The sequence below is a fragment of the Bombina bombina genome, chromosome 3 (genome assembly GCF_027579735.1).
Source record: "Bombina bombina isolate aBomBom1 chromosome 3, aBomBom1.pri, whole genome shotgun sequence".
Taxonomy (NCBI): Eukaryota; Metazoa; Chordata; class Amphibia; order Anura; family Bombinatoridae; genus Bombina; species Bombina bombina.
This window is the reverse complement of record NC_069501.1, coordinates 645,791,451-645,807,134: the sequence shown is the minus strand read 5'-3', so window position 1 is coordinate 645,807,134 and position 15,684 is coordinate 645,791,451. Positions and strand designations below refer to the sequence as shown.

The window sequence follows — 15,684 nt, the reverse complement described above, 5'->3', positions numbered from 1 at the left end:
CAGGCAACCTACCTTAATATTGTTAATGAGTGAAGAGTGAGGGTGATCAGAGAAATGGTAAGGAACAAAAAGGAAACATGTTCCAAATCAAAATAGCCTCAGTGTAATGCGGAGCTTATTTCCAGAGCAAAGACTATATTGGTGCTACGTAATCCTAGGTGTATCTGTAATAATATGTATGAGTCATATTGTCTGGGTGTGGGCCCTACACCCTACAACAGACAGACCATATAAATATATACACATATGACCGTAACCAAATACTAGAGTATTGAGTTCTGTAGGTTTGATACCTAGTGAAAAATATGAATTACCAAGGAATAGGTAGTGTTTAAGCTGAGCGTCAGTGGAGTGGCCATTGTAGTTACATTACAACCTATGTCCAGCTTTAAATAAGGTATAGGGTAGATAAATCTAAAACTTTCCCCTTAACAATAAAGAAATTATCCAGTACCTGGGCTAAAAAATAGAGAAAGCACAATGTATGCCTTAAGTCCCCAACCTTAAATCTTAACAAAAGGTATTTGAAAACATACCACTTGTAAACATTGGCTATAGCAATCCCCAACTTTTAGCCATGAGAGTAAAACAAAGGAACAGAGTAACCTTTTAAGGGAACAGAAGCTTTCCACCACTTAGTAGAGGATTAAACATTAACTTTGATCAAAGAGACACATTGAAGGACACATAGCAGTACCTCATTCTAACTTATATGCCAATATACAAATATAAAGATATAAAGAAATGAAGATATGTGGGGAACCCAAGGATATCATCTCCAAAGTTACAGAACTAAGAATCTTGGAAGTGAAAACAAACCAAGACTCCCCTCCAGTGGCAGAATAAGGCAATTGCATCTCATATAAAGGGATAGTAAATTTAAAGCTCTATTATGCAGAGTGGCTTTCAGTCATGTAAATAGATCAACTAATATAGGTCTAAACAACTTATAAAATAACAGATATGTAAGCATCTAAACCATATATCCCTCCAGTACCCCACACAACATACAACCATGAATCCCCATGCATTACATCACTGATTGGTATATTCATATGGAAATGTAAACATTGGCTATAGCAATCCCCAACCACTAGTCATATGAATAAAACAAAGTAACATAGCAATCCTTTAAAGGAACAGAAGCTTTCCACCTCTAAGGAAGAGGTTAAATATTAACTTCGATCTAAGAGACACATTGATGGATACATAGGATTACCTAATTCTAACCTGTATGTCCACATACATATATAAAGATATGTGGGGAACCCAAGGATATCAACTCCAAAGTCACAGGACTGAGAATCCTGAAAGAGACAAAATAATATATTGGCGTGGACTGTAAAAGCGCATAATTTAGTTGTAAACAACCCAAGACTCGAAACTCAGACAGTATTAGCGCTAAGCTGGCAAAATGATCTTGTAGGAGCTGCGTCACAGCCAGCCTCCAGACATCTTGGGCCTCCATAGTGGCTAAACTTCTGGAACTCAAATAGAGCTGAGAACGTCCACCCAGGAGCTCCCAATGCCTCCAGAGTTATAGTATATGAAAGGGACCTTTTGTAGTATATCAAAAAGAGCTTTGGATGCCAATAATCCTCAATTATTTCAAATAAAGGCCAGGAGCTCTTGACACACACGTCTGGTTCCTATGATAGTTGGCTCCGCCCTCTAAGAGAACTCTTTTTGATGTTCAACTTCCACCCATGAGACCTCAGAAAGGCCAATACAATCTCCGTGTGAGACTTGGCTCTTTGGAAAGACGGCGCATGAATTAAGATGTCGTCTAGGTAAGGCGCCACTGCTATGCCCCGCGGTCTTAGCACCCGCCAGGAGGGACCCTAGCACCTTTGTGAAAATTCTGGGAGCAGTGGCTAAGCCGAAGGGAAGAGCCACAAACTGGTAATGCTTGTCCAGAAAAGCGAACCTGAGAAACTGGTGATGATCTTTGTGGATAGGAATGTGTAGGTATGCATCCTTTAAATCCACGGTAGTCATATATTGACCTTCCTGGATCATTGGTAAGATTGTCTGAATGGTCTCCATTTTGAATTATGGGACTCCGAGGAATCTGTTTAGAATTTTTAGATCCAGGATGGGTCTGAACGTTCCCTCTTTTTTGGGAACCACAAACAGGTTTGAGTAAAAACCCAACCCTTGTTCCGCAATTGGAACTGGTTGGAGCACTCCCATTGTATGTAGATCTTCTACACAGCGTAAAAATGCCTCTTTCTTTGATCTGTAGACAGACGAGAAATGTGGAACCTTCCCCTTGGAAGAGAGTCCTTGAATTCTAGAAGATATCCCTGGGATACAATCTCAAATGCCCAAGGATCGTGTACATCTCTTGCCCAGGCCTGAGCAAAGAGAGAGAGTCTGCCCCCTACAAGATCCGGTCCCGGATCGGGGGCTACCCCTTCATGCTGTCTTGGTGGCAGCTGCAGGCTTTTTGGCCTGTTTACCCTTATTCCAGCCCTGATAAGGTTTCCAGGTTGCCTTGGGCTGTGAAGCGCTACCCTCTTGCTTTGCAGCCGGAGAGGATGAAGCGGGGCCGCTCCTGAAATTACGAAAAGGAACGAAAATTAGCTTTGTTCTTTGTCTTAAAGGACCTGAGGGAGAGCATGGCCTTTTCCCCAAGTGATTTCTGAAATAATCTCTTTCAATTCAGGCCCGAAGAGGGTCTTTCCTTTGAAAGGGATGTTCAAAAGCTTAGATTTAGACGACACATCGGCCGCCCAGGACTTTAGCCATAGCACCCTGCGCGCCAAAATGGCGAAACCGGAATTTTTTGCCGCTAGCTTAGCTATTTGGAAAGCGGCGTCATTGATAAAAGAATTAGCTAGCTTTAGAGCCTTAATTCTATCCATAATTTCCTCATATGAGGTCTCCGTCTGGAGCGAGTCTTCCAGCGCCTCAAACCAGAAAGCAGCTGCAGTAGTTACAGGAATAATGCAGGCAATAGGTTGGAGAAGAAAACCTTGTTGAACAAAAATTTTCTTAAGAAGACCCTCTAACTTCTTATCCACAGGGTCTTTAAAAGCACAACTGTCTTCAATTGGTATGGTTGTGCGTTTAGCAAGTGAAGAAACAGCCCCCTCCACCTTAGGGACCGTCTGCCACGAGTCCCGCATGGGGTCAGATATGGGGAACATTTTCTTAAAAACAGGAGGGGGAACAAAGGGGACACTTGGTCTATCCCACTCCCTAGTAACGATATCCGCAATCCTCTTAGGGACCGGAAACGCATCAGTGTAAACAGGGACCTCTAGGTACTTGTCCATTTTACACAATTTCTCTGGGATCACCAAAGGGTCACAGTCATCCAGAGTAGCTAATACCTCCCTGAGCAAAACGCAGAGGTGTTCTAGTTTAAATTTAAAAGCCAATGTATCTGAATCTGTCTGAGGAGGAACCCTTCCTGAATCAGAGACCTCTCCCTCAGACATCAAATCCCTCACTCCCACTTCAGAACGTTGTGAGGGTATATCGGATACGGCTACCAAAGCGTCAGAATGCTCATAATCTGTTCTTAAAATGGAGCTATCACGCCTTGCAGGTAACACGGGCAGTTTAGATAAGAAGGCTGCAAGAGAATTATCCATGACTGCCGCTAAGTCTTGTAATGTAAAAGGGTTAGACGCACTAGAGGTACAAGGCATCGCTTGAGCGGGCATAACTGGTTGTGACACTTGGGGAGAGGTAGACGGGCTACCCTCGTTACCTTCAGTCTGAGAATCATCTTGGGTCACATTCTTAAGTGCAACAATATGATCTTTAAAGTGTATAGACATATCAGTACAAGTGGGACACATTCTGAGAGGGGGTTCCACCATGGCTTCTAAACACATTGAACAAGGATTTTCCTTGGTATCAGACATGTTTAACAGACTAGTAGTATACACAAACAGGCTTGGAAATCACTTTAATCAAATAAAAAACACAATTTGAAAAAACTTTACGGTGCCTTTAAGAGATAAAAAAGGCACACAATTTAGCAAAACAGTGAAAAATGCAGCAATCCTTTTGAAAATGTCACAGTATGTACCTAAAGCCTTAATAAGATTGCACCACAAGTACCAAAACGATTAACCCCTTAATGCCCAAACCGGAGCAGCCTAAAGCCAACACCCGGTTAAAATTACTACAGCACCTTGCCACAGCAATGCTGTGGCCCTACCTGCCCTTAGGGACAAGATTTGGGGGAATATAGCTTCTTTTAGGCCCTCAAACAGCAGAAGGACCCTCCATGTGAAGCAGCATGAACTTCTATGCAATTCTAAGTTCGCATCTGAGGGGCGAAATTAGGCCCCTCCCACTCTACTCCGGAGCTGTGAGGCCTAGGAAATCACTCTTAAGTGAATAAAAAATAGCCATGTGGGTAATAACCCCAGAAAGAACCCAAAAGGACTTTCAAAGTGTCTTGCAAACGATATTTTCCTTAAATAAACAATCGATTGCCCTGAATTAGTGTAAACCAGCATAATTAGCCCTGTTATGTAAGCATTCAATTCCTTACTAAGCCTCTGAACATAGCTTGCCCTCCCCTCATGGGGATATTGTCAGTCTCTTCTAGCATTATCTCAGTCTTGTCTAGAAATAAATGACTGAACATACCTTATTGCAGACTACCCTGCAAACTGTTCCCCCCAACTGAAGTTTTCTGGTACTCCTCAGTCCTGTGTAGGAACAGCAGTGGATTTTAGTTACAAAATGCTAAAATCATTTTCCTCTCAGCAGAAATCTTCACTTTTCTGCTAGAGAGTAAATAGTACAAACCGGTACCATATAAAATAAACTTTTGATTGCAGATTATAAAACTACAATTCTAACACCACATTCACTTTACCCTCCCAAGAGAGACCCTAGTGCTTAGAGCCGGCAAAGAGAATGACTGGGGTGGAGCTATATTGACAGCTCTGCTGTGTGCTCTCTTTGCCACTTCCTGTAGGGAAGGAGAATATCCCACAAGTAAAGGATGAATCCGTGGACTGGATACACCTTGCAAGAGAAAGCTACTTTTTTAATGTGAGTTTAGTGGGAATCTACTTTAATGATAAGTATCTTATTTAGGGTTTCCAGGTGTCCAATATACAACCGGGGAGGGCGCGCACACAGCACAGTAGCCGGTGAAGCCACCTCCCTGAAATGGGTTTTTGCAGGTTGGGATGTCTGTGTGTGCCATATAGATAATGTTGTGCTTACTCACGTGAAGTTGTGCATTACACAGCACTAATTGGCTAAAATTCAAGTCAATAGATAATAAATAGCCATGTGATAAGGGGGCTGTCAGAAGAGGCTTAGATACAAGGTCATAACAGAGGTAAAAGTATATTAAAAGGGATATGAAACCCAAACATGTTCTTTCATGATTCAGATAAGAGTATGTGATTTTAAACAACTTTCTAATTTGCTTCTACTATCTATTTTTCTACATTCCCTAGGTATCTTTTGTTGAAAATCGGGGAAGTATGCTTAAGAGCCGGCTCATTTCTGGAGCGCTATATGGCAGCAGTTTTGCAAGAATATTATGCATTTGCAAAAGCACTAGATGGCAGCAACTATTTCATGCCATGTAGTGCTTAAGATGCTTACCTAGGTATCTCTTCAACACAGAATATCATCGGAACGAAGCACAGTTGATAATAGAAATATATTGGAAACTTTTTAAAAATGGTCTGCTCTGTCTGAATCACACAAAAAAAAAAATTGAGGGTTTCATATTCCTATAATATAACCATGTTGGCTGTGCAAAACTGGGGAATGGGTAAATAAAGGGATTATCTATCTTTTTAAACAAAAATTTTGGAGTAGACTGTCCCTTTAATAGAAATAATTTCAATACGTATTATTCATAATTTTAAAAGTATTTTGAATATACAAAAAAGAGAGAAGCGCTCAATCTGGGAGCGAAAAAGGCATATTAAGCTTGTTCTATGGCTAGTTACCATCCTAGGAGCAGTTTTTATTTGCTCAACATGTGCCTTTCACAGAGAACTCTCCTGTAGTATATCAGTCTGATCCTGACTAAACAGTGCAATCCAGTCCCGAAATACCAGGCAATCCCTCTCTGAATAAGAGAAACAGCAAAACCTCAGACGTATGTTTAGTGTGGGCCTCGTCCTTGAGGTGCAGCCATAGCCCTCTAGGCACACTGAGCAACGGGTCCATGTCTGGCTTCCCGCATCACCATAAAGGAGACTTCCTTCAGGGTCATAATTTGCATATACAAAAAAGGTATTTTACTTTGTATTTCTTAAGGTCCATTACTTCCTGTCACAGCCCTACAAGGAGGCTGTGGTCTCTACATTTATGACTAGATGTCCTAAAACTTTTAGATTTACATGAGCTGGTTTACTATTCAGATAATGCTAGGGAGACAGTAAGTCTGTTTTGCCTATGCTCATAAGAGGCAAAATGCAACTTACAATAAGTTTGAAACACGTCTGCTGCCTTATCTCCCCGAGGCCAGGGGCTACAATGAGAATTATCAAGTCTTCATTTAGCAATAAAACAAAAAAAGTTGTTTGCTGTCTTTTTCACAATCTGTTTCTTTTTTATGTTTACTTTGATTTAACATATTTGTTTTTATTATAAAAGCACTGTTTAACCCCTTCATGCCCAGGGCAACTGTTTCACATCGGACAAAGTTCTGATGTGAACACTTGCTTGAAAAATAAATTCACGCAATTGTTGATGTGATCACTTGATTTCAAGGCCGGGATCGGATCATGGGTGACTGCCTAGGATGCAAGACACAGTATACAATAATAAAAGAAAAAGGCGAGGCAGAGCAAACAGGCTCAAAATATAAAACTTAACGTTTATTGCCAAAACATATATGGATAAAAAATGCAAACTTCAGTGCAAAATAAAGGTCAGAGTGAGCTAGGACAGCAGCGGTCTAACATGTTTCAGCTCCTGCCTTACTCATAGACCGTACTGCCTCTAGCTCACAGCCCTCTTAAATTAAGAAATCACTCTGAAGTAATGAACAGCATAGAAGTTTTTAACCATTGCTAATCCAATGCAAAAGGAGTAAAGGACATAAAAACTAAGTCAAATAGACTTCCGGTGGGCGGCTCTTGAAGATGGATGCAAGCTTTTGTTGCTCCAGAGAAAACCTCTTTTAATCTCTCTAATATCATCTTTCTTCCATGCCATCTGCATCTCCCTTGACAGAGAAGCTGTCCGGGAACTACCAGCAGATAGAAGGAATCCATTCTCTTCTTCCCCGGAGGTCATTTTATTTACTAGTAATCCACGTGGGATTTAGCACATACTGAGTTTGCTTAGAGCAATGGAGTTGGAAAACTGCATGGCCGCGCAGATATTTGAAGCTCTTGGGCCGGCATTTGAACGCTTGTTCACTAGCTTTGAGACAATGAAGGGAGCTATCCAGGCTATTACGAGACCTTATCCTCCAAAAGCTAACCCTGGGACTATGCAGGACTGTCTCTCTACACTGGACCTGCACAAAATGCCTCCCGCCCAACTACAACCGAACACCACTACCACTGACTCAGCGGCTCTTTCTTTAGACCCGGCTGTTTTTACTCAGGAAATGATCCTTACCGCACCAAGGGGGAAACAAGGCCCCATGAATATTTATGATGCAGCTTTGCCACAAGTGGCTACCTGGTCAGCCGTCACTGCATCTTCTCAATTTAAACAGCCTCCGAGTCCACAGCATTCCCTCTCTAACAGCACTAAGGGGCTAGATGGAGTACAGCCCGACACCAGTCTGGCTCAGACAGGCCTGCCTGCATACACATCATACGAGGGCGCCGCATCTGCATGCATTTCCCAACGCTCGCGGATCTATCTTCCAGGAGAAGGCCCGTCTCCTACCCTGATCAAACTGGACTTGCAAAATGTGGGGGCAAAACAGTGCTTAACTCCTCAAGAGCATGCTGGGGAATACCCATAACTATGCCCACTGCTGAGAATCTATAGTAGTACTCTAGTGACCCCTACTGATATCTATAAAATGGAGATGTAAAAGCTAAGCTAGAACTATTCTGCTAACAGATGGTTATGATCTCTCTTTGTTTTTTTAAGTTTTTAACTGCTAGAAAGAACCTTACACTTGGAATCAATTGTAATTCTCTACCACACTTTTATTGCCACACTATAAGGCTAGTCAAAGAGATGTGGGTTTGGTTCTTCTCTTGTTCATGTTTTTGTTTTATATTGGTTTATTCGTTTGTGTGTTTGTTTATTGGAAAAATAAGGAGCTCAGGAGACTTCATCATGGGATGTTTTAATATTTTAATTTTCTTTTTATGCTACAATCATCATCCTTACTCATAAAGTGCTTATAGCTATACATTGATAAAAGTTTGTCCCATAATTATGCAAATATTGCCTTAAGTGGAACTATATATGACTATTAGGTTTTAATACACTGTAAAAGTAAGGGATCTACTGTTCTATATGTTGCATTAAATCTTGTGTAATGTTATCTGCTTACCAAAATGTAAATTTGATTCAACTACTGTTTTATACTCTGCATCAACTATTTGGTGGCAATACTGGCGTCTGTCTTGTACCCGAGTTCCTTGAATAAAAAGAATTTATAAAAAAAAAAAAAAAAAAAAAAAGTCAAATAATAGTGTGTTGCTAAAAATATCAATATTACTTGAATTACAGAATACAAAGAAAAGTAATATTTTTTTAAATATAACATGACAAATAACCTAAAGAATATATAATCCAAATTTTATATGGCAGATACCTATTTTAAGGTTAAGGAGTCTAAATATAGCATATATCACCTTAATTTCAATGCCATAAATAAGAAAATATTCTGACAAAAACAAAAATTGTATATGTAAAAAATAATATCCTATTCCAATTTAACACAATATATCGATGTAAGCCACACAAATTATCCAGTGGAATAGATTAGAAGATGCATACTTATACTCAATTATGGTTAAAAATATATAATTATAACCAGAATATATCCTATTACCTTACAATATAATAAAGGTGACTCAGGGAGTAAGAAAAAACACCCTAAGGTTGCATCATCCAACCAATCAGCTACTGTAAAATAACTCTTATGATTAATATGAATGTAAATCAGCAATAAGTTTCGTATAGATATCAATGCAAACTATTGTGTAAGAATTCTAACATATATGTGAATGATTAATAAAAGCTCTTCAACTACAGTTCAGCAACTTGAATTAAATTCATTTTGGTAAAATTAGCCTAATAAATGAATACCATAACCTCTGTTTTTAATTAATAACCCACTAATATGCATAAAATAATCCTACATATCATAGTTAACGCCAACAATTAATAAGATCATTCTGTATATTTAATCCATCTGGTACCCGGGTCCTGAGTTTAAAGATCCAAAATGCTTTGTGTGTGCGAAGCATCCTGTCTCTATCTCCACCTCTTTAGGGGGTTCTAACCCATTCAATGACTTGCCATTTAAGTTTATCAATATTGCCATCATGGCAATATTTATAATGTCTGGCTACTTGTGAGTCTGGATCCTCAGATTTAATATCATTGATTTGTTCTTTAACCCTGTCCCTGGCTTCCTTTATCGTAAGACCTACATATTTTTTCTGACATTCATGTTAAATACACAACATAAGTACTCCGACAGTTAGTGCAGGCATCCATCATAAATACTTTTTGAGTACACCCAGACTGAAAGGTTTTACCTGACAGTGTATGTAAACATGCTTTGCATCTCGTTGCACCGCATTTATAGTGCCCTTTACATTCTAACCAACTCTGACTTTTAACTGGAGATATTTTCACCTCACTAGGGGCTAGAATGTTGCCTATGGTTGTGTTTTTTCTTGAAACACATCTACACCCTGTCTTAACTACATCATAGAGCTCTTCATCACCTTTAAGGCTTGGCAAGCAATCTTTTATAATATTGGAAATCTGTTTGAATTGATTGCTGTAACCAGTCACAAAAATAGGGTAATTTCTCATCTCTGATTTACTCCGCTTTACTAGTATATAACATAGCATTCCCATCCATTCCAGCCACCATATTACAAGCCCTAGTTATCAAATGATATGGAAAACCCCTCTTTAAGAATCTCTCTCTAAATTCTTTAGCTGATATTTGATACTCTTCCAATGAAGAACAATTTCGTCTGAGGCGAATAAATTCACCCTTCAAGATGCCAAACCTTGTATGTTTAGGGTGCATACTTTTCACATGTAAAATGCTATTACCTGATATGGGTTTCCGATGTAATTTTGTAATGATTTTATTTCCTTCATACTGAAGGGTTAAATCCAAAAATGCAATGCTCTGTTTGTCATAGATACTGGTAAAACTTAAGCCCACATCACTAATATTTATATCATTTACAAATTCATGACTCTCCTGCGGTGTCCCTTGCCAAATAAAGAGGAGATCATCAATGTACCTCTTGTACATCACAACCCTTCCCCCATGGCGGCAATTCTCTCCATATACATGGGATAGCTCCCACCATCCCATGTATAAATTAGCAAAGGCTGGGGCAAAAGTTGCCCCCATTGCTGTTCCTCTCTTTTGGAGATAAAAATTGCCGCCAAAGGAGAAGTAGTTGTGCGTAAGCAAGAAGTGCAAGACTCTTAGGATAAAGCTTTTATGTGTACTGGTGTAACCTGTAAAGGCATCAAGGAAAAATGCAATAGCCACCATACCTTTATCCAATGGTATGCTTGAATGTAAACTAACAAAATCAATCGTCATTCAGGAAAAACCTGATTCCCAGTTTATCTTTTCAAGCATAACCAGAAGATGCTTTGTATCTTTCAAAAAAGAGGGCAAAATCCTAACCAGAGGTTGTAATATACTTTCCACCCACCTCCCCAAGAGTTCCAACAATGACCAAATGGGTCATGGGTGACTGCCTAGGATGCTAGACACAGCTCCCCAGTCCGATTATCCTTTTCATAAAAGCAGGAGGCTGCAGGCCCCCGAATAAAATAGAACGTTACATGCCGTCCTATTGGTGTTAAAGCCCAGCGCTGTTAGGGCAACATATAATGTCCTAAGGGCGTGAAGAGGTTAATATCCCTTTATATACAGTAACATTTTAAATTATTATTAAAAAAAATCTGAGACATTTCAAAGATTGCTTCTATTTCCCTGCCCACTGTATCATGTGCCTGTCACCGGCCAATCACAGACTCCTATACATAGACACTGAACACTTCCACATACTCAGTAGCAGCTGGTGCTTCAGAAAGTGTGCATTTAAAAAGACAAAGCACAAATTAAAGGGACACTAAACCCAAAATAATGTCATGATTCAGATAGAGAATACAATTTTAAACAACATTCCAATTTACTTCTATTATCTAATTTGCTTCATTCTTTAGATATCCTTTGTTGAAGAAACAGCAATGTACATAGATGAGCCAATCACATGAGGCATCTATGTGCAGCCACCAAGCCTATCTAGATATACTTTTCAACAAATGATATCAAGAGAATGAAGCAAATTAGATAGTTAGATACCTAATAATAATAGTTTAAATTAGAAAGCTGATTAAAAATAGCATACTATTTCTAAATCATGAAAGGAAAAATGTGGGTTTCATGTCCCTTTAATAATGGAAAAAATTGAGATGATCGTACATGAATAACTCATTAAAGACAAACGCCCTTCAGCTCTGAGCACGCAAAGACATACAACAAGCTTGCAAAAGCAATTATATCTAGCTGGCAGCACTGTATCTATGAAAACTACCAACCTCCAGTGTATATTACTTTACAGTACAGCTTTATTGCGCTTCCGGCTGCAGAGTATTTGATGTGTGTACAGAGCACGGAAGCGGTATCCCGCATTGCTACTTCCCCAGCATACATACCTGCAACTGGCTTGCGGAGCAGAATGCAGACGGTAAAACAGCAAGTGCCGCACGGCCTATCACACGGGAAGCAGCAAACAACCAGGGGGGCAAGGTTCGACCGACGCACCGCCCAGAGCACGTGACCCTTGGCACACCCAGGAATAATAAGGGAACCAAGACATGGAAAAATGTCATGGATACGGAATACTCTATTCGCGTTTCGTGTTATTTAAGAAATAAGGCAAATGTGAAGATGACTCTATCCCTAATAAATTAGTATTACATGTGTGCGGTCTAATTTGAATAAGTTTATGATGATAGATGGGTTTAACTATATACAATATATGGATGAATACGTGAATGATAATGTTCTGAAGCTAGCCTAGTTTTATACTTTTTGTGAATTTAATTTCTTATGTATTTTTCAATATATACAATTTATCATCAAACACACTTCATTTAGGCACTTTTAAATAGGACGCTAATACAAATTTAATTATATTTATTTTTGTAATCACCTTTGAAATCTATTTTTTTTAAATCTTTTTTTTTAATGTGGTAAACCCCAGCAAGGAGGTTTAACACATAGCTAAAGTCCCATACAGTATGAACAGGACAGTTAGACATGGCCAGTGATTTGATTTCTAACAAGGTGTATATGGCATTCATGAATGGTTCACCTGCCTTCCCATTCGCTGGTTAATAAAGTCCAACATTAAATATATACTCTAAACCTTGTATCTGCTCTATATTTAAGTTGGGTTGAAAGCTCAGTGCTTTCCCCAGTCCTTTGCAGGTTAAAAAAAAAGACAATGTGCTGCTGATTATCTGTAAGAACACTTTTTTATATGGTAATTTAACAACCAAAACAATGTTTTTGGGGCTCTTGCCCCTTTATCAAAATGATACAAGCACTATTACATGCATAGTTAAAATATCATCCACTAAGATTCAGCAACCAATGAAATTCTATGTGTATCCTATGTGTATCAATCAATATGGCAATTCAAATTAATACATGACATAATTACTTGGCTGGAGCTAACACATCATTTTCAAACTCATTACAATTTATTTTTAACAAATTACAATGCATTTAGTTATTAAGGGAGCAGCAATGCACTGTGTCATTCATGTAGCCTACGGGTCAAATACACATTGACTAACAAATCATAAGCTGTACATAGGTGCACAAGTGTATAATACAATATATGCATACCTCTAGGTTCTCTGGTCAAATGTGCAAAGCCTTTACAGAAAGCACAAAGATAAGCAACCAATATGGTCAAAGTTCATAGATAAGAATATGGACCATGACTCTGTATTAGATCCAGATTTCACATAGTAGCACTCAGCAAAGTGAAACATGCAATGTAATAGACATACATCTGACAGCAGCAGGCCTATCTACCTATGCTTCTTTTTTCAGAGAACACTTTAACCCCTTAGTGACCAGACAATTATTTAATTTTCTTACTGTTAAAGGGACACTGAACTCAAATTTTTTTCTTTTGTGATTCAGATAGAGCATGCAATTTTAAGCAACTTTCTCATTTACTCCTATTATTAAATTGTCTTCATTCTCTTGGTATCTTTATTTGAAAACCAACAATGTACGTTTAGATGCCGGCCCATTTTTGGTGAACAACCTGGGTTGTCCTTGCTGATTGGACAGCACCAATAAATAAGTGCTGTCCGGGTGTTCTGAACCAAAAATTGACTGGCTCCTTACCTTAGATCCCTTCTTTTTCAAATAAAGATAGCAAGAGAACGAAGAATAAAAATGATAATTTTTCCCTGACCCCTCTCAAACAGCTCTGCACGATGCCTCAACATTGAGGCATCGCTGCAATACCCTGAAAGCGTCTGGAAGCGATCACGATCGCTTCCAGCTCTTGAAACCCCAGAGGACGTGGTCGTTAATTACAGTTTTTTGTAGGCTGTGCCTGGCATGCTCTAACATATAAGAACATTTTCTTTTGCACTTTTTTGCCCTTTTGAATGGTCAAAAAACTTAGAAATTACAGACTCAATTTTATTTTATAAAAATAAATATGATAGTTAAATTGCCAAAGCATTATTCTATTCAAATTTCTTCCCCCTACCTGTATTCCCCTCATGCTCTCATTTGCTTTCATCATCATGTTTGAGTGTGGTGCAGCTAATCAGAAGCTGTACTGCTTCCTCTTCCTGAAAATAGCTCTCTTCTAGGTCTCAATTTATCAAAGGGCTTCGCCTCGCTACGGCTGCAGGTTCTCACAAGAGAACCTGCTGTCAGTATTTATTAGGCAGCTGTCATCAGACCGCTGCTTCCCTAACTCTTCTCCACCTCTTAGGTGGAGAATTTCAATTTCATCCGAGCGGGGAGAGTGACAGTTCCTAATTAATGTCATTGCTAACACCTGTATTTGTCCTACTATTTCATGTCAAAATGAATGCTGTGAAAAAGGTCTATTACACCAGGTTTGTGCAAGACATGCTTGAGCATTACATACACGTGGTATGAGTTTAATTCATTGGAAGGTTGCTAATAAGACCAAGTTTTAATCACATAATTCTATTCAAAATTGTAAAGATCACAGAATTTGACAAACATAAAATCATACTGTTGCATCAGCAAGGCCAGTCTCAAAGGGAAATTAGCAAACAAATTGGATACTTAAAAGGACATGAAACCTAATTTTTTTCTTTCTTAATTTAAAAAGAGCACGCAATTTTAAACAACTTTCTAATTTACTTCTGTTGTCTAATTTGCTTTATTCTTTTGATATCCGTTGCTGGAAAGCATATCTAGATAGGATCAGAAGCTGCTGATTGGTGGCTGCACATAGATGCATCGTGTGATTGGCTCACCCATGTGCATTGTTATTTCTTCAACAAAGGATATCTAAATAATGAAGTAAAAAAGAATAGAAGTAAATTGGAATGTTGTTTAAAATTATATTCTCTTTCTGAACCATGAAAGAAAAAAAAATTGGGTTTAATGTCCCTTTAAGATTTGGTATTCAAGCTGTTAAAAAGAAAGGTCAATGACAAAAAAGCACTGGAACACCAAGAAAACTTTAAAAATCTAATTAGAAGTTTCTCAGAGTTTCTTCTTTGAGAGCCCAGAAGAAGTTCAGGAAGGACCTGGCTCAGCATCTGGCAGCTTTATTGGGATGCCAAGTTAAATACATATGTGGAAAAGAGTGAAATCTGAACAAAGTAGAATACACCTACAACTACTGTAGGTGTAAGCTTTATTAAAGGGGGCGTAAAGCTTCAATGATATCTGGAAAAGGGTGAATGGGTGTATACAATACAACATTACAAATGTATCTATACACACATGAACACATAAACAATATGTAAGTAATTCTAAAACACAAATGAGTCAATATATATTTTTACAGATCCACATAGAGGTATAGGAGGTACCAGCTGCTATAAATAAATCCCCAGATATGCGGGATAACCTTTCCAAAGTTATCCCTAAAACAGAAAAATGGAAACAAAGAATACTGGGGTATATTAATGCGCTAGGTAACCACCTAGATATATTCACTATTGACTTGTGCTCTGTGGAATGTATTACAATAATTTTAAAAGAAGGTGATAAAATGTCCAACTGAAAATGTTAGGTTGTAAAAAGTGCATACGACATCTATACAAGTGATAAGGATGTAGAATATTTCCTGTAGCACCCCTTATTGTATTGTACTCAAAGGACAATACCTAAATCGAATGAGGTAAGGATAATGCAGTGTGTTATCTAAGTATCTTCATTGGTGGTAATGTTTCTTCGTGCGAGATGGAATTCCTCCACTGTATTCTCGTTCACAATCTCACATTCCCGTCCTCACAGCTCCTCAG

At 38.7% G+C, this 15,684-nt stretch overlaps 1 protein-coding gene across 3 annotated transcripts in view; it reads right to left on the bottom strand.

Moving 5' to 3' along the window:
* Window positions 1–11,956, bottom strand: part of LOC128653829 (aldehyde dehydrogenase family 3 member A2) — a 149,776-nt gene extending 137,820 nt beyond the window's left edge. For 2 of the 3 annotated variants that reach the window (XM_053707360.1, XM_053707362.1), the window contains exon 1: window positions 8,471–8,494. The gene's annotated coding sequence lies outside the window, so the exon portion shown is untranslated. Of the gene's footprint in view, window positions 1–8,470; window positions 8,495–11,850 lie in introns of those variants that run through there. The other variant, XM_053707361.1, reaches the window with a different exon arrangement.
* Between the last annotated feature and the right edge of the window lie 3,728 nt (window positions 11,957–15,684).